This window comes from Trachymyrmex septentrionalis, unplaced genomic scaffold (assembly GCF_001594115.1).
Source record: "Trachymyrmex septentrionalis isolate Tsep2-gDNA-1 unplaced genomic scaffold, Tsep1.0 scaffold20, whole genome shotgun sequence".
NCBI lineage: Eukaryota > Metazoa > Arthropoda > Insecta > Hymenoptera > Formicidae > Trachymyrmex > Trachymyrmex septentrionalis.
The window spans coordinates 5,768,131-5,787,968 of NW_017305180.1; positions in this window are offsets into that span (position 1 = coordinate 5,768,131).

Genomic DNA, 19,838 nt, shown 5'->3' on the forward strand with positions numbered 1-19,838 from the left:
ACCATCACTTACATAATTATACGTACGTGTCGGTCGTATTTAACGAACTTGCGAATTACATGAAAGTCATCTGTCGACGATGGTTCGACGAAATACGGGGCACGGCACTTTTATAATTCAATTAACGAAGAGTAATATGTTGCGCGACAAGTTCGTAATTGGCCTATATTGAATTTTATCGACATTCCATGTTTTCATTGCCACTGTAATTCCTACCGAGGACCATTTTAATAATAGACGTAATGAGACTTGTTGAGAAGTAGTATCATTCCACAGAAAATATAATTATACGTTTAATTTGGCACCATTAATTAGGACAATTCTGTTTGACCTATAACAAACGAGCGTGTGCGTAATATCGCCGTCATAAATGATTAACGAACCTTTTTCTTCTTGTTTCACCATACATTTGAAATGCTTTATTCAATTTGCTGGAAACATTTAATTCTAGACTCTTTATTCGAATAAATGAATATTGCAATTGTACCGTTTATAAATTGCACCGTATTTCGCGCCACCGCGTATATCTCGCTAATGTTCCGACGAAAGATGCAGACTGCAGGTGCGATCGTTTCCCGGCGCATCGCTACGACCGTCGTGGTAAATGCATTAGGCATCGCCGCGCGAAAAGCGGCATTTGCATCAAGAATACAGGTACGGCGCGCGCCGCGTACGGGAAGGCATTCGTCATCGCCGGCATTCGAGCGCCGTTGCGATGTAAGTGCAAAATGGGGAAGTGTGCGCACGATAACGAGATGCGCCACGCGATACAGTAAGTACCGCATCGTATTCACGAATGTATACCGGGGACGGCGTAACGCGATCTAAAGCCGACCTGGTTTTGCAATTCGCGTGCGTCCGCGAATATCGAATTTACCATATGAAAGTATTGTACTTGTAGCGCAAAAAAAAAAAGAGTTCAACATCAATTAATGATGTAGAGTTATATGTTCATTCGTGAAATATTTGTATGTTGACGTGCAGAATTTATCTTAAACGTTATGCATAATATCGTGGGATATTATCTAAAAGATCGCGTGAAATTTGTACGCGACAGAAATAGCCTTTACAAAGCACGTTCCACTTTTATCAATAAAAGTCGCTTTCTTTGTATTAGAGAAAACGGAAACATTTTTATGAATAAGAAATCGAAGAGTATTTTTGTACTCATTTATTATTTAAGGTATGACTGGTACGGAATAGAGTATCTTAAATTTATTGTAAATTAAATAAGAAAAAGTAAGTTGAGTTTTCGAAAATAATTCAACATTTTTAATTTAAATTTGGTTTGACTTTTTTTTATTATTGTAGTAATTAGTACAACTTCGATATTATTTAATTGATATTTATCTTTTTATGTATTTTCTATAAATTCTTTTTTTTTGTGTCTTTCTCAATTCTAATAATAAGTTTGGCGAAGAGATTCCTGATGATTCAAACATACAATGAATTGGACTAATGGGAATCAGCACGTTAAGTAATGCGTTACACCGATTTCTATTAGCCCAATTTATTGTGTTATACTTTCCTTTTATTCTAATTTTTTCCTAGAAAATATAGAACAGATTTAATCTTATTTAGATAAAAGTATTACTTACAATATTATTTTCAATTCATGTTTTTTTAATACCAAAAATTCTATTATTAATTACTTAATTTTCAAAAAGTCAACTTTATTGTAAAGAAAACATATATATTATAAATTGTTCATTCAGGAAAAGGTTTCACATTTCTGAACTGTTACATTGTTTCTGCTAGTAAGAAATGAGTTTTAGCGACAAGATCAATTCAAGGCTTAAAGGGTTGGTGCTTTTCCGGGTCGCATTTCCTGGATTACAGTTACCGTCGGAATTCATTTTATTTCCCGTCTCGTTCGCGTTCTAACCATCGACTCTCTTCTCGATGAAAATCTCCTTTGGATAAGTAATCCGCTTTGTTGACCAGTAAGAAGCGAGTTTTCGATTCCGCCAAAATCGGAGGAGAGCCATAATTTTGTAAACGCAATGCTTTTCGAAAAGTTTTACTTACAATTCTGCAAATCTAAGAGTTATTTGCGGGTATCGAATTCTTTTCGTTGTTGCTCAAGAACGAGAAATTCTTGTATCACGTTATTGTACGTATATTTCGACGTTATTATAATATTCATAGCTTGACAAGAAACTTATAATCGCTTATTCGAAAAGGTCTTTTAATTGTAGTTCTTTACAAGAATTTTCCTGATAAATGAAGATCAGCGCTCAAAGCATTAAAGCGATCTATCTAAAGTACATAGTGAAGCGCGAAAGAGAATTTATTCGGTGCAACATGCGATGTGCTGCAAAAATAGCGGAACGAGTTCCCGAAGTTCCTGGAACTGTCGAACTTGTATAACTTGGAAGCTCTTTTGTGTAACTTTGACGAATGCTGCTCGCGTGTAACACGCTTTTCGCGCCAGTCGCCTTTTTCCATCGAAAAATCGCGCGCGCGCGTCACATCGTACTGCGTTTGTTGTTATCCGTGTTCGATGGCCGAGCATCGCCGGTAAAAGAAATAAAAAGTATGGAATGGATTTGACATCGTCGATTGGACGACGACGAAAATTTGTGAGTGATTTCCTTTTTTATGCGCAATCAGAGAGAATAATCCTGCGAGTTTCACGTTCCGCGACAGGCGTCTAAGTCCGAAAAACTCTCATCGTCTTTCTTGATTTATTGTCTTTAAAGTTTGAAAAAAGGAGATAGAAAAAGTTTCCTTACATTTTGCGAAAATATTATAAATCTTTTAAATTTATTTTATACGGCAGTCACGTGTGTTACATTACATTTGGGATTACGCTGCGAAATTAATTTTCAAAAATTTACGATTATGTGCCATTTTCTGGTTTTATTCACATTACCTTATATTGTATTTACACGTAAACGTAAATGATAATATTAAATTGATGTTTTATCCGCATTAAACAATAATTATAATATTTGTAACGACGAAAATCATCATTCTTCAACCGATATTTTATCGCTGATTGATGATATCATATTAATCTCTTTGCATCTTTCTTCCGACATTATTATTATACATACTTGATGGAGATTGGCAGAAACTGCGAAAGTCTTTTAAAGCTACCTCGATAAAGTATTCCGTCCGTGTGTACTAACCTCATTTTAAGATCACCTCTTTGACAGTCCGTGACACATTCTTCAACTTTAATGATTTCACGACGACGGTTTTAGAATAAAATTGTATTTTCATGCTTCGTAAATTTACATGAAATTGTCTGTTTCTATTGATTTACCAAACTCTATTGAACGCGTTTGCATTTTTACGTAGGGTAAGTCGAGTGAAGACGCCACAGTTAACTTTGGATCGCGATATTTTTTTTAACTGTTATCGATACATAAAAGAATATAGAATCAATAAAAAGTTTAATTAGTTTTATTTATTATGGTTGAGTTACATAAATGTATCTCATAAGACTTTTACGTGGCGATAAAAAAATAAAAACCTTACAAAGTGGCATCTTACTCAACATTGCAACTAAATAAAACACAATATGGTATATGATCTGTAAGAATAAAAATTTTTATCAACACAACTATTGTTCTCAACAATAGAGACTAGTTATTCTAAAAATAAAGATTTATTTTTTTTTCTTAAAATTAACAATCTTTGAAAATAAACACGAACAGCGAGTGTCATATATTGTCGCTGCCTTAGAAATAAATAAACCGAGTACGCCACTGATGCTATCTAAGGATAAATTAAGGATATCTAAGGATAAGGAAAGTATTAACAAATGGCATTTTACTCGACATGGCATCTTCCCTCGACTTATCCTACATTATAATATAGATAATAGTATGTAGAAATGCTCGATAATTTATCGAGTAAGATTAAGTCTTTATCTATTTCTTCTTTTGTTGATGAAATCAACCGCATTTAAATTAACGTTTTTTGTTGATTTATTTTTCAATAAACAGAGGTTTTTTTTTCTTAGGGGTAAATTAAATTAATTATAAAATTAATTGTAATATTGAAAAAAATCTGATGTTTGAAATTTAAGAATTTGTTTTCAGAGATATGATAGAATGGTGCTTAACTTGTAAAAATATTGTTGAGTATACAGTCGTGCATACGATGGTCTGTGACTCATTAACCAGCCACGGTCGGATAAAAACGAATGAGAATCAGCTGCTAATTACGCGAAACGTGATTATCGCGAGATTAGCACGACTGTGGTAAACCGCCGATACTGTCGTCGCCGTTAACGAGCATTTTTAGTATTTTTTTTTCTTGTTCTCTCTCTTCGACGCTCGCTTACACTCAGCTGATTTTTTCGATCAGCAAAAATCCAGAAAAATGTCACGAATCTTCTTCGTTGTTCATCTTCGCTAAAGGATATGTTTAAAAAATGTTTTTACGATTCCGAGTTTATTTAGTTTATTTTCCTCTTTCATTTTTATCCTCGTTGTTTCCTCTTCTGTTACAAAATTTATCTCGTTCTATCCTATCATTATTCAATAGTCGAGATCGATATTTCATTGTTGTATATTTTACTTTTTAAAATATTTTCATTGAAAAATAACATTTAATTGCTTTATTCTTAAATGTAATATTAATATATCTCTGTATTATAATTCTATTTTTAAAATTTCGAATTACTTAATAAACATTTAGAATTATTTTCAATAAATTCTAAAGTTTTTAAAAATATAATTGAGAAAGGATTTTTTCAATTAAATGTAAAAAGAGAGAACCGAAAAAATATGGTTAACTTTACATTTACATTATAAAAATTGATAACTTTTCTATTTTAAATCAGAATTGATTTGAGTTATAATATTTTATATTATATTTGTATTAAAAAAATATTTTTTTTAACGATTTGTGAAAAGTTCTTAGTTTACAACAATTCCAGAATGCTAATTTTGTATTTGCTAATTTTTTTACTATATTAGATATTGTTTTGTAATTACGTTAAAAGGAAAATGTTCTTAAGAAATAATGCTTCAAATGTTCCTTCTGCGCTTTTATGTATTGTATTAGGGATGACAATGATTAATGAACATTGCGAACCATATTAATTATTCGTTAGTTGCGTGATACGAAGCTATTAAGTGATGATTATGATGATGAAAATAAAGTAAATCTAATAATATTGCATATGACTAATTATCTGCTCCAAAATTTGAAGCGTTATATATAACGTCATCATTATGTATATTTAATCTTATATAAATTAATCTTATAATATATAAATTGTATTACGTTTATCGTAACAATACATATTTTTTAGAAGTATGTTTCTCTCTTAACACATGTTTATTATATGTATATTCATAACAATAAGTATAAAATAAAACAAATATAAAATAAAGTATAAAGACATTAATTAAAATATTATAGTTAAAAAAATTTTTATTTTTGCAAATTTTTTGCAGATTTTATCTTTGTTTTGTTTTTATATTTTTTACATACCTATATTATCAAAATTTAAATCTTTTCTGTTATATTAGAATATTGATATAATATACAATATTAACAAAATTAACCTTTACTTAATTGTGTAGTTAAAACAAGAATTAAGGATAAGAATCATGACATTTTCCTGGATTTTAATGATTAAAATTATTTGAAGAATAATAGAAAAAATATAAATAGTAAAAGTTACATCAATTTTACCTATTAATTAATATTGATACGAAAGAAGGACGATTGTTTTAATTACAATATATTATAGAAAAGACAGCATTATGTATCATGAAATACGTATAATAGTGTTGCGAAGTTAATCAACGAAAATGGAGAAGTTATTTAATTTCCATCTCCCTTGTTTTTACGTACTTTCATTTAACAGTGGGTTTTTGTTAAATTGATCCATACGTTTTGGTCCAAATTGTTTGAAGCATTAGGCTCATATTTCTACTACATGTAGTATAATTATAATTATTATATTATATTACATAAATTATATTTATTATTATTATTATTATTATTAGGCGTTAGGAACTCGAAAGCTCATTGCCGCAAATACCAAATCCCGCCACTGTTCCCGTCCCTGAGCAAGATCCCTCCATTTGTGACCCTCGTACCCCATTTCGTTAAGGTCCATTCTAATATTATCTTCCCATCTACGTCTTGGTCTACCCAATGGTCTTTTCCCATCCGGTTTACCGTAAATTATATTTCCCATCCGGTTTACCATAAATTATATTTACACAAAATTATTATAATTGAGTACATATATTATATTATAATATTGTATATAAATTATATTATTGTTTATTTGTGTTTCTGCAGAACCTACTAAATGCGTATTTACACGAAGCCTAAAACGAAGGTAAAATATCGTATTATAATATTGTGATAAAATATTGATTAGTCGTATAATTTAAATACAAAATAAAACTGACGTATAATATCACTTATGTTATGATTAAAGTCTGATAATTATAATAAATAATACAATCTCTAATTTTAATGCACTGATTGTATTCATTGATTTACGCATATTTCATGAATATTCTGATGGAACTTTACCTTTAACTACGAAGCGACTCAAAGGACTAGCTTATAGAGTTTCGACGGGAGGTAACTTTAACGGAACATACTGTCAAAACCACCAGAATATGTTGTAACACATTTAACGTATCTATGTAATACACTTCATCTTACACAATATATCGGAATGATATCTATAAAATGCTTTCCACTAAGGATATGACAAATTCATTGAAGCGTTATTATTAACTATATTTAATAATTTTAATATTGTGGTAAATATTGTGGAGTACGATGGAATACAAACAAAATGTGAAAGGGCCGTGACAAATAAAATTAGTGAACTAAACTACGTATTATAAAAATTGTAAATAAGAGATTTCAATCATTGTTATAAAGAAAGTTATCATATTACATTGAAATATTTTTCATTTTAACAATAGAAATTTTAAAGGAAAATTTTAATATTTTTTAATAAAAAGAGTATTAACAAGTTTTTAATAAATAAGATAATATTTTAACTAGGAATTTAAAATCTTTCTTTAATTCGTTTTACACTGTTTTGACAAATTCTTCACAAAATCACTGCTATTTATAATAGTTATAATTTTGAAACCAAAAATTGTCAAAACTTTATTATTTTTGGTCTTATCGTGTTGATAGTAATCATTAGAATTTTTTGGAAGCTACATATTGTATATAGAATTCTCGAAAAATATCAAATTACTGAAAAAAATTTATAATTATTGAATCTATATTTATATCCATATTTACATCGATACGAGTTAAAAAATCTGTAATTTTGAAGAAAATATCTTTATAGATATAGATGAATTGTCATAATATTTGCACGTTTCCGTAGTTCTCCTGGATAAAGCCGGTTGAGCGTTTTAATCTTGCCTCGGTTAAGTTACAAAATGTAACGACAGCAGCACTCGAGCGTTAGACTCACAGACTCGAACACGCAATCTACTGTAATCCTGTAACACTCGTGGAACCCGCGCATTCTGTATCGTATTACCTGCGGTCTTGAGATAAGGAAGGATTTCTTAAAGAAGAAATCAGCACCGACTGCGAGGAGACCAATATTCGCATTGGTCTCACGTACTTCCTTCGAAAGAACAGCTTCCGCTCTTTCGCCACATACACCGTCATAACTTTTCGCCACGAAAAAGCTTTAAGCACTACGCCGCGCAATGTTTCTTTCGATATTTCGACCACCTTCAATAACGAAATTATAGTACACAGGATTTTCCTCAGAAAAGGGTTTATAGTAGAGTGAAACTGACTCTATATGTAGTAAACTTGGGAGAGCTTCTCTTAACAAACAGCTTATCTATAAAATAATCAAAATTCTTGAAATTATAAAATGAAAAAGTTCAGCTAAAATTTTAGATTAACTTTTAAATGTCAGCTCTGAGACTCGCCAACTTATAATGCCAAATGTATTAATTATATAAAATATTTCCTTTCACTGCAATACACTACAGTGTAAATGCCTTTTTATGTGCAATGTATTCTAAAGATTATACATTATGTATGCAAATTATAGTGTAAATAAACTTACTCTTATAATTACTACATAAATATGAAATCGGATGAGAACGGCCGATTCATGCTGACAACACTCATGAACATCGTTTCTCTGTTTAATATTTGATAAACAACAAGGATGAAATGATTTTTAAGCGTTGTGAACGCGAATCGGACCGCGACCTAAGCGTATAATATAATATCGTAAGCATCAATCTGAGATTTGTTGCATTTACGTGTTTTTGCTTTAGATTGTACAGGAACAAAAGACTTCCTGGTTGTTTTTTCATTAAAGCGTATTAACAAGAAATAATGTTACAAGAAGATATTGTTCTTACGTATAACTTTAATGGAATGAGCTTGCTTATAATTCTTCGTAGTCGCAGTTTAACGGACCGTTATACAAATGGAAAACTGGCTAATGGTTATTACGCTATGTCTTGGACAAAGTGAAAAAGTTAATTTTATATGCGATATTTCTGTTAAGATAAACAATATTTTGTACGTATAATCTATTTCTTTTATCCTTTTTTCTTTCTCTTACAAAAAAATTAACACCGTGTATATATTGTACATAAATAAATAGTTTGGTATAACGTAGCAAATTATAATTAATAGACAATAATAATTAAATCTAAATTTATTTGAGGTAAATCATTAATTTTTTTACAAACTTGTTTGTGTTAAAAATATAATGGAATGAGTAATATACATAAATAAAAGAAGAGAGAAGAATAATATTGACTTGAAAATATTACAATAATAAAAATGAAATAATAACTACAGTTATAAGAGACATTTATTTCGCATTTTTCTCAATATTTACAATAAGTAAATATTTGTCCAATAAAGAAATGATAGTTAAATATAACTATGATAAATAATTAATTTTTTTTTCAAACTTCAATCACATGATTTTGTACCAAATAAATATATGTTTTATATATACTATACAATACATATATATGTGTCCGTATATAATCTATAAAAATATTTTTAAAAATATAATAAACAAAAATCTTTCACCGTTAGTTTAATTATTAATAATAATTAATGCGAAAATAATATATAGCGAGAGACATCTAATTATTTAATTATAATGTATAATCAATCAACTCTTTCATTATCAATAACGTTTTTTTTTATATATGTTGGAAAGTAAAATGGATTGCGCCATATGTGGCACGATCATATTTTACGTCGTAAATTTCTTCGTATGCTATAAGAAATTTCATAAAAATATTAATAAGCCATATTTGTGCTAGTTTGTGCTAATTTGTCGATGCGAGATATTTTTTTACATTTTTATATTATTATTTTTATAGTTAAAAGATCTGCAGTACTATAATAGAATTAACTCCTATGCAACATAATTGAGTGAGAAAAGCCAAGACAGAACATATACATGTTTGATAATAATGTGAATTTTTACAATTTCCTGTTCACACAAACTGCACGCCGATTATTTATCAATCTTAAAATACAGTTTTAAAATAAAATCAGAATACATAATATTACAAATTAAATTAATAAGCAATTTAATAATATTGATATCATCTTAATCAGGACTGGAACTTGGGATCTCTCGAATTCCGTGTGGGCATCTTACCAATTCGATCACTGAAATTACGTTTATTAGCATAAATATAATATTAAATTGCTTGTCAATTTTATTTGTGATGTTACGTTCTTCAGCTTTAATAGCGAACTCGGTCAAATGCACTCAGTACACACTGATGCGCATTAAAGTCGTCGTTTATAAAATGTACAAATTGATGTAAAAATGTGTGATTAATATAAATATAAAAATGGATTAAACCATGAAGTCCTCAATACATTTTGTTGGGCTGTTAAGTAAAATCTGTATTTTATAATTCGAAATATTTGCATTTTTACTTTTATGCAAGTTAAATCAGCGTACGGCTTTAATGCGCATTAGTGCGTCCAACCAAATTTGTTATAGGACTGTGTTCCATGATCGACAAATAACCGGACAGTTTGTATGAATTGGGAATTGTAAAAATTCTGCACACAATATATTATTATAGACCCTTAAATATGGTGTTTTTCATTTATTTATATTGAACATTTTTGAATTAATTTTTTACTTAATAGAACTTTTATAATTAAAAGAAAATATTGTTAAACTGACAAACTGTCGAGAACAAGCACTTACAAACTCAAATAAATTTTTACTAATAAACATAAAAAGGTAGAATATAGAGAGATAAATACTTATATAATATTTTTCTCTCTCTGTATATATAATTAGTGAATTAAAAATTTTAAATTTTTACTTCTTTTATAGAAGAAAATGATGCTCTCTCTTTCTCTCTTTTTCTAGACCTTATTTTGACACACACAGAGAGTTACAATTTTAATCACGTTTCAGTACAACCTGTTTTGCTAGTTGCACATCGGGCAAAGTCAGAGGAAGTATACGGATGTGTGTCACTGCATTTTCTAATTTAAAATCTGTTCATGTTTTTACTTTCATCGGCACTTCTATATTTCCCATTCTATAATCTGTTTATAAAAATTAGAAAAATCCGTTATCTCGAAAGAAAGTAAAATAACACACAAATAAAGATTTTGTCATTTAAAACTATTCCTTAACTTTGCGGTTGTCCGAATCTATTTAACCTAAAATAATTTTTATGTCCCTATTACATTTTTATATGGTAATTGCGCATTCTGTTTTTTTGTGACTTTGTTTTACAGCTTATGAGCATTAATTTGACTAACAGTGAAAAGTTGTAACAATTTGTTTGTTTTTTCTAAAATTTTTAATTATTATATACATAATGTTTGAGTCAGTATAATCCGATGGAAAGAAATTGGTATTTTAATAATATCAATTACTAAAGCTTAATAATGTTTAATGATAAAAAACATTATTGGGGGTTGAGCAAGAATTTATTATGCTGTACATAGACCAATGTTTGGCAACGAATTCAGTTATCATTTTTAAAAACACCAAATATTGTGAGAAAAAAAGCAATTTTCATACATCTCTTTTCTACTTATTTATATTATTATATATATTATTTAATTATATTATTATATTATGGAACATACATATAATTATGAATTATAATTTTACTAAATGTTGATTATTTTATTGCAGTCTGTATACAATATTGTAAGTCACACTGAGAAAAAAGTGTTTGGTATTTATTACTGTAATTGCATAGAAAAATGTTAAATATCAAATATAAATACGGTCAAGAGCTCCATTTTTACAGTTATTAATGTTAGTAATATAATTTTTTTTATCATATAACTATAGTCACAAACAATTTTTCTCTTACAGTGTCAATGTAGAAGTTGCTGCAAGTTTATATCCCATTCAAAACAAATATTTTGTGTAACATTTGTAAGAAACAATTATAAAAAACACATTTGTATGTCATACTCAAGTTATTTTCGTTCATATCAAATCGTAAAAAATATTTTTCTTGCTTAATTTTTTGATGTTTATTTATATTTTTTGTTATTTACTTCTGAATTTTCAATAATTAACGTTTATAACAGTTCATTTTATTTTTATACCGTAAATGTATAAAATAACATGTCGGGTTATATTGACGCGAGCAATGCAGTACAGTAAATTCGAACAAAACAGCAGGATTAAAATAGCAGTCATCTTAATTCGTAAATATATCAAATAATACAAAATAAATTAAATTATCTTGAAGAGCTGGAATTTTTTATAAAAACATAAATGTCAAATCTCTGTCTTTCCGAAGTTTAATTTAAATAATTTATGCATCCTATAAAACACTTTGTCATATACTCGAAATATGATTCTAGTGTGGAAAAATTAAGCGAAATAATAAGACAAAACAATAAGATAGTAAATACAAAAAGTGAATTTAATATGAAATATCGATTTAATAATCTTTTTTCTTGAATGTCAAAAACACATGACAGTTTGTATTGGAACGAAAGTGTTAAAACATAAAACGCGATAATATTACGATAATATTGTTACAGTTACATTGTATTAGAGACGCGATACATAACATATGCAGCCATGCGTGTGACGTGTGCACGAACTTTTTTAAAATAAGCGCTTTATGAAACATTGTAACGCCATGACCATCGATAAAACTTTTCTCGTTCACATCAACGTTGAAAGCGGAAATCGCTTATTTACTTGTGCTAGCAAAGCCACATGGCCTGCAAAGCATTGAAATTTAACTGTAATTAATTTTTAGAAATCACGTCTAATAATTTAGAAACTTGCTTTTGTTACTATTAAAAGGTTCTCAATTCTCCTTTTTATTATCCATGAAAATTATTTTAACTATAACAATAATCTGTCTTTCAAATTATACTATAGTTAAAATCGTACCAACATTATTATTAATATTATGTATGATGTTGTTAACATTGTCGCATAACTTGATTAATAATTACATAATTAGGTATTACATGAACATAATCGTGACGTCTCTATATCAGCAAGAATATATTATAAGCATCTCTGTTATTTTTCATTTACATGTAGAAATTATCGGTTTTGCCTTTTTATAGACATAGTTATTCAGAATTTAAAGGAATATGCGGTTGCAATGTTTAAAGACAATATGTATAGATATAATCGTGTTACTCGTGCAAAAAGCACTGAAAGTTCTCGCAGCTAATTTTGGGAATTATGTTGTCGCGGACGGAATTTTGCTTGCGATCCGTTATTATTGCGACGTGACGCATCATGATACCGCATGGTATAATAAACTTGATTGGTGTAACGATCTTACTAACGTATTTTATCGCAACAATCCCTGCCGGTCTGCTGCCCGGTGCATGATTTAGCTCGATCGGACCACGCGGCTCAATCTGCTCGTTTCCGCTCTATGGAGAATGGCTTGTGAGTTTCTGTCACGATTAATCTCCCGTGGATGGTCGTCCGAATTAATCTAGGAAATTAGTACTCCCGTAAGTAACTGCAGTTACACGACGAAACGTGGCTATCGATTAGTTCAGATCGACTCTCGCTTTACATATTGAGTGCACATTACCTATCTAATGATGTTGTATCATCTCAAAATTCAATTTTCCTTTATCAGAAGAAAAATATGTCATATCTTTAATCTTTAATCTATCTATCTAATAGGACGTTCTGATACCTCTCTTACATTTTTATACGCATATTATTCTATACCTACTGTATATTATAACGATTTTTTATTTGTGTTACATTTTTGTAATGTTAAAGTAAGATATTAGATTAAAAAATATTATTCAATAATCAATATTAATTGTAACAATTAATATTCAAACTAGAAACAAATTTTTATATGTAATAAGTTTTTTTAATATTAAATTTTTCAATATTTTTCAATATTTAAATTTCCATTTAAATAAATAATTTCTATCTAATAAAAAAATCTATTCTATTCTATTGAATCTAATTGAATAGAATAAGGAAAGGGAAAAGATAGTAAACGATTAAAATAACAATAAATGTAGTGACGAAATCGTTACCGTTACTGTTAAAATGTAACGGTGTTACCGTTCTAACCGTTACAGATAAAAAAGTATCGATCGTTACCGAAAAAGTAACTGTAACGATAACGTTACTGCAAGTAACATATTATTTCCCAACTCTGCTTTATATCAACTGCTTTCTAATATAAATTTTTGTTCATGACTCATTATCGACACACAATTAGTTTCTAGTTTCTGTAAGAAAGCAATTATCGTAAGCGAAATTTCACGGCTTTATGATCATCTGGACGATATAACATCTCGCGTTCTATGCATGGTATTCTTCTACTCACTTTTCGCACAGCTACGTTCAAAGTAACACAGTTGCTGCGCGAGGGATATTCTTGCAAAAGGACTATCGTTCCTTTTGTAAGCAAGATTTCCTCTTCTTGTCTATTTCTCTATCGTTTTTCCGAGAGCCTCCTTTACGTCGACCCTTCTCAATTTTGTGACGACGGACACTTCTATACGTCCAATAGCGTCGAAAGAAAAGAGGGAAATGTGCATTTTCGAGCGACTCGTCCAAGGACTCGGCATGATCGTCCAATCGTATTTCCGTGGCTATCTCTCTGGCCGGTAGCCAATTCTGCGACTTTCTCACGTTGTGAAACGGCCAGTTAAGAAGATCATCGTCCATGGAATCGACTTCCGTAGACCTTCCGGTCGAATAATTCCTCTGTTGCGACCACTTTTCAATAAGTTTCCGTGCGAAAAATTTCTATTGAACAGTTGTTTGACTGAATAATTACACAAAAAATTTTTGATTTCATATATTGTACATAGACATTGTTAAAATCTTTCACATCTTGATGCAAAAATTTTCTTGGCTATTCCTATCTACTTTTAAATATTAATTAAAGTATGTATCTCGAATTTACATGTTTATATTTTTAGATCCGATAGTCGTTACGGATACTACAAATCAGATGTAAGAACCATGAAACGCCGTTGATGAGGGATCTTGTAGCCTTTTCAATCTCGTAATTACGTCATTGACCTCACTATTCACTCTCAAACGTCTTGTTAGAAAGAAAAAAAGGGGGGCGAATGGAAAGAAAGAAAGCGGACAAAAAGCTGAAAGGTCTTACGCGTGTAATGGACGGTCGTATTTTCCTTGGTCGTATTTTTCTGTGCGGACTTTTTATGGAGTATTCTAATTATTAGAGGAATTAATTATGGAAGAGTAAAGAAAAATTATAGCTAAAATCCGTTTAATTTATAAAATGGATATAGTAAAAAACGATTAGCGTGATAATATTTGTTTTAATGTTTGTTTATACATTTAGTTTTATTGATTTTACATTGCTTTACTTTGTGCTTCTTTTTCTAAACTTTTCCGATTTACACACGAATGTATGAAGTAGTGGTTTAGGTCAGGAAAACATACAAAATTTACTACTTCGAAATTCTGCAGTTCGTAACAAGTGTGATTTTGTGGACTTCTAAGCTTATCTATATATGTCGCTAATTGCTAGTAAAACAATCGGTCGTTAGAGTGTCGCTCTAGATTGTTTGCGAAAAAGTTCTCAGTGCAAGCAGAGTTTTCGAACTTTCCAACATATTGCAAAGCGGATCGAGCAGAGCTTTTCGCTTATTTGCATTCCGATGCACGGACATATTCATAGCGATGATCCTCGCTTATGTATCCATTCCATGGCGTGCAAAGGGTGTAAAAATCTTGAGAAGTAATTCGCCTGGAAGTAGCAAAAGCCGCAAAACCCTTTTCAATTCTACATGCGTAACCCATTTTATTTCGGGATTGGCATAAGCAATACAGTGCTCAATGCTTAAATAGAAAATAAGAAAATTGATTTTTTGAAAAATTTTAGCTTTCTATCTGTGATAGAACAAAATTGTTTTAAAAAGAGTTTGTTTATATATATAATTTAACTTTTATTTTTAGATTGTGATAAAAAATGCACTTAATATAATTTTGGATCATAGTATATATTTAGAAAAACCTCCAATATATATTGAAGTTCTGCGTTTATCATTTAAATGGACTAAATTATTTGACTATTATTATATCAATAATATAATCGTTAGCATATATATAGCGAATACTAATAGATTTATATATAAATATACACGACGCTTCAAGACTACCAAATGTGTTTTTAATCACAATCTTAAAATAGAAATTACCAAATCTGAAAAAAAAGCTTATGTTAAAATGAAATATTTAGAGGCTATTTGCCAGGAAAAAATGATCTTTCTTTAACTACCAATTTTATGGGAGGGTCGCAATGTATAGTTATAAAAAGAATAACCTGCATGAAGGATCAAGAGGAAAATCTGTGAAAATATGGCATGGATCAGACTGTCATAAAATGTGCCTATGGATATGCGATGACACAAAGTTTTCTCCGTTTTAACATTAAAGCAGACGACGAGCGCTGGTTCGCGAAATTGCAGAACTCAGCAGTATCCACGAGCTTTTATTATTCTGAGAAAGCAAAGGAGGAAGAGAGAAGAAACGAGAGAAGAAGAGAGAATGAGTGACAATATCTATAATGATCTGAAATAATCTTTTTTTTTTTTTATTAGAAAGACTAGAATGGAATTATGAATGGCAAGGTAAAATAATTTCATGATAGCAGATGTTAATAGATAAATATTAAAAGATGGGAAAAAGAAATACAGAGAATACATACGAGTATACCATAAAAATGTATCGCTTCTGAGCTTCTTATAAGAGTTATTAATCTATATATAATTTTTTTTTGTATTTTTTGATATTTAGAAAGATGCATAATTATTTAGTATCTCCTCAAATATAAAATTTTTAATAAAAATAAGGAAGGAAATATTAGAAGGAGAAATGGTTTTATATAGTATTTCATTTCTCGTGCTAGTTTCGTGTTAGATGCAATACAGAGGTATCACGCTGTCGACATTCTTAGGATATTTGAGATAGCACAAGAGGCTGTTGATGATTGCACATTCTCTGTTATTGAGAAGGAATTGAAAGGAATCTGCAGTTTGCCCCGTTTTAAGGTAACGTCATGCAATGGCCATCTTATTCTATCAGACTATTTTAAGACACGACACTTGATAGATTCTCTCGAATTTCAAGTATAATTTACACAAGAAACATAATAGTTATGATATTATTTTGACTGTATTTATTTTGAAATAATTTTAAATGTGATGATTTCGCTCAACATTAAGGACACATTTATTATATTTATTTTTCTTATTATGTGTATTTTTCTTATTATTGAGCATTATCAAATTATTCAATTGGTGTTATACATATATATATAAATTTTTTACAGAAATACCGACTAATACTGAAAGACAGTAATTAATTACTTATTTTAAGTATTAGAAGCATTGTTGTCCATTACTTGTACTTTATATAAAAGACAGCGTGACACTTGGAGTACGTGTGCTGATAATTTATCGTGATTCCAGTCATATTTCTCGTTAATACTAACAGAGATCTCTATAATTATTTTTAAACAGAGTTATGGCTGCAATACTTTCCTTCTAAAGTACGAGAAAAAGATAAATATTCCCACTTTTAATTACAAATCCTGTTAGTACTATTCGGGATCTATCAATATATATATATAATTTGAAAAGTTCCAATAATTACTAATTTTAATACACTTTAAATACAAGATGATAAAAAAACCATGAATTTTTTAAAACTATATATTTTTTATTAGTTTGCCGAAATCTCAGTTCGCTTTGACGAGCAATGAAATATTCTAATTATGCTTTAAGCATTATGAATTCTTTGAAAATTTTCGTACGGATTATAAAATTTACTAATTATGGATCATCTGAATATCATAGTATTGTTGCACATCCTCGATATATTACATTCTTGGTTTATTGATCTTCGGAAATCTATATTTGTAGTTCTAACCCGTCCGTTTGCAATATAGCTGTTTGCAATATGTTTACAATTAATATTGTGAGTGTTTCTTTAAAAAAAATTTGTTCATAAATGATTTCCTGAATACTTAAAAATACTTTGAAGTTGAAATAGAATTATTATCTTGGATTCTTGGATACTTTAATCAGGCCGGCCTCGGGCGCCGAAACGCAGGAAAATCTAAGAGCGTACGTGAGGGTGTTTCATTGTGCTCAACTGAGGGTCAACGTTGTTTTCGGAAGATTGAGAAGGGTCAGCGATGTTTGTATAATAGAGATGAGAAAACGGCGTTCTCCTTGATGGAGAACGCGAGCGGAATTTCAGAGATGAAGACTTGTTAATAATGACCTCGAAAGATAACGAGTCTTTTTAAATCTCCTCTTTAATTAAAAATTGATTAAGTATATATTTATCGATGAAAACAAGATCATAATATTATATGTAATTTCTTATTAAATGGATATATTGATATTTATAAATGTAGCACAATACAATATTTAACTTTTAAAAATTAAAAAATTATTATTTATTTTTAGATGAAATATAGATACTATATGTTAATTTGGATTTTATTATAAAATAAATTTTCATTTTATTTTTTAATAATTTTTTATGATATTTGGGAATACTAATGTATATATTGTATTTTATAACATTTATGATATTTATTAATAGGTATTATTTACGTTTAATGGCTATTAAATGTATCACATTGATAATATTACTGTTTTCAATTGTTCTGTCGATAAAGGTATAGTATTACACATATTTTTGAGAATATTATATATAATTTTGAAAATTTTCGGTACACAACTGTATAAATCTGTTGAAGATATCTGAAGAATCAAGCACAGATAAGTTTTCAAACTTTATTTTTAATCGGACTTAAGATAGTTCTTATTAGAACAAATGTAGATTATATTAAAGAGCTAATATAGCAGTAGACACTTATCCTGTGATTGAAATATCAGCCAATTTCCTTCCTTCGTTCCAACTCATCGATCCTTTGATAGAACCAATCTTGAAAGATGTAGCTGAGTAGAGAACAAGGAACGGCCGCATAATCAATAATGAAACAATGTCGTTTTGTTAGTCTTCAATTTATCTGCTTAATGATCACGATAATCTTTGGATATAAGTTAATATCGGTGATTTTTATTTTTGAATTGATTTTTATATTTTTGTTAAATTCTTGAGTTATCTGATCCTTTCATTTATATAAAATTTTAGAAACGGTATTTTTAATTATTTTTAATTTTATTAACTATTTTTAATTCCATTCTATTCTTTATTTCATTCTAATTTTGGTATGAAGAATTTTATCAACTTCTAATTAAACTTTTAGATTAAAATTCGAATAGAGTCGTTAGGATAGTTTTACAATTTTTCTTGGTATTGAATGGGTTAAAAAAAGTATGATTAAACTTGGCTCAAAGATTGTATTTCTGGGAAGCTTCTCGAATGCTACAAATTGGACACGTCGAGATATACAATACAACACGCTAAACGATTTACAAACCGGAAAACGATTGCGCCATGTAGAATAGCGATAAGATCGGGGAACTATCGATATTTGGTTACATTCAACTAGTACTTCGTAGAGAACGAAATGGGTGAAAATTCGCGAGCGAGGTAACGAAACTTAAGTGCGGTATAATCCATTTTTTGCCGTCATTGTAAACCACGGTGCAACCCACCAACCGCGAGAGCGAATTTTTTTTTTCAAATTACGGCTCGTGAAGTACGTGCTCGCGTTGCTCGTAAATCTGCGGGATATAGTAGGTATGGAGAGGAAGAGGAAAAATCCTACTGCGGAGTAAAGAGGGAAATGTCGGAATGGAGTCCGCGGCGTTTCTCGAAAAGTTTCCTGTACTCGGCAGCTTTTTGGAGGGTGTAATGCGAGAAAAATTGCGACGGAGTGAAACTCTATGAAGATGAGTATCATGGAGATATTTGGAAATGGAATATTTAGTGTCAACATATTTTTAATTGGGCAAAATAAAAATATATATACATACATATAACAGTCAAATAATATGTTGTAAAATAATGAATTCTGTTTTTATCAAGCAATATAAAGATTTAAAATTGATAGAAAATCCATTCAGAGAGTTGAAAATTTTTGATATTACAGATCTGTAAAAAGTAAGTTTAACGATTCTAGATTTTGACATTTCGAAAGTTTTGCAGATAAAGTTAAGAGTGTTACGATTTAGAAATATAAAATCGAAAAATTTATGTTGCTTCCTCCTCCTATACAAGAATTCAAAAATGTTTCGGAAATTTAATACACTTCTATTTTCGAGAGAGAGAGAGAAAGAGAGAGAGAGAGAGAGAGAGAGAGAGAGAGAGAGAGAGAAGATATTAAATTGTGATAGATATTAAAATCTAATATTTGTCACAATGTAATATTTTAATAAAAATTTAAATGTTAATGCACACACACACA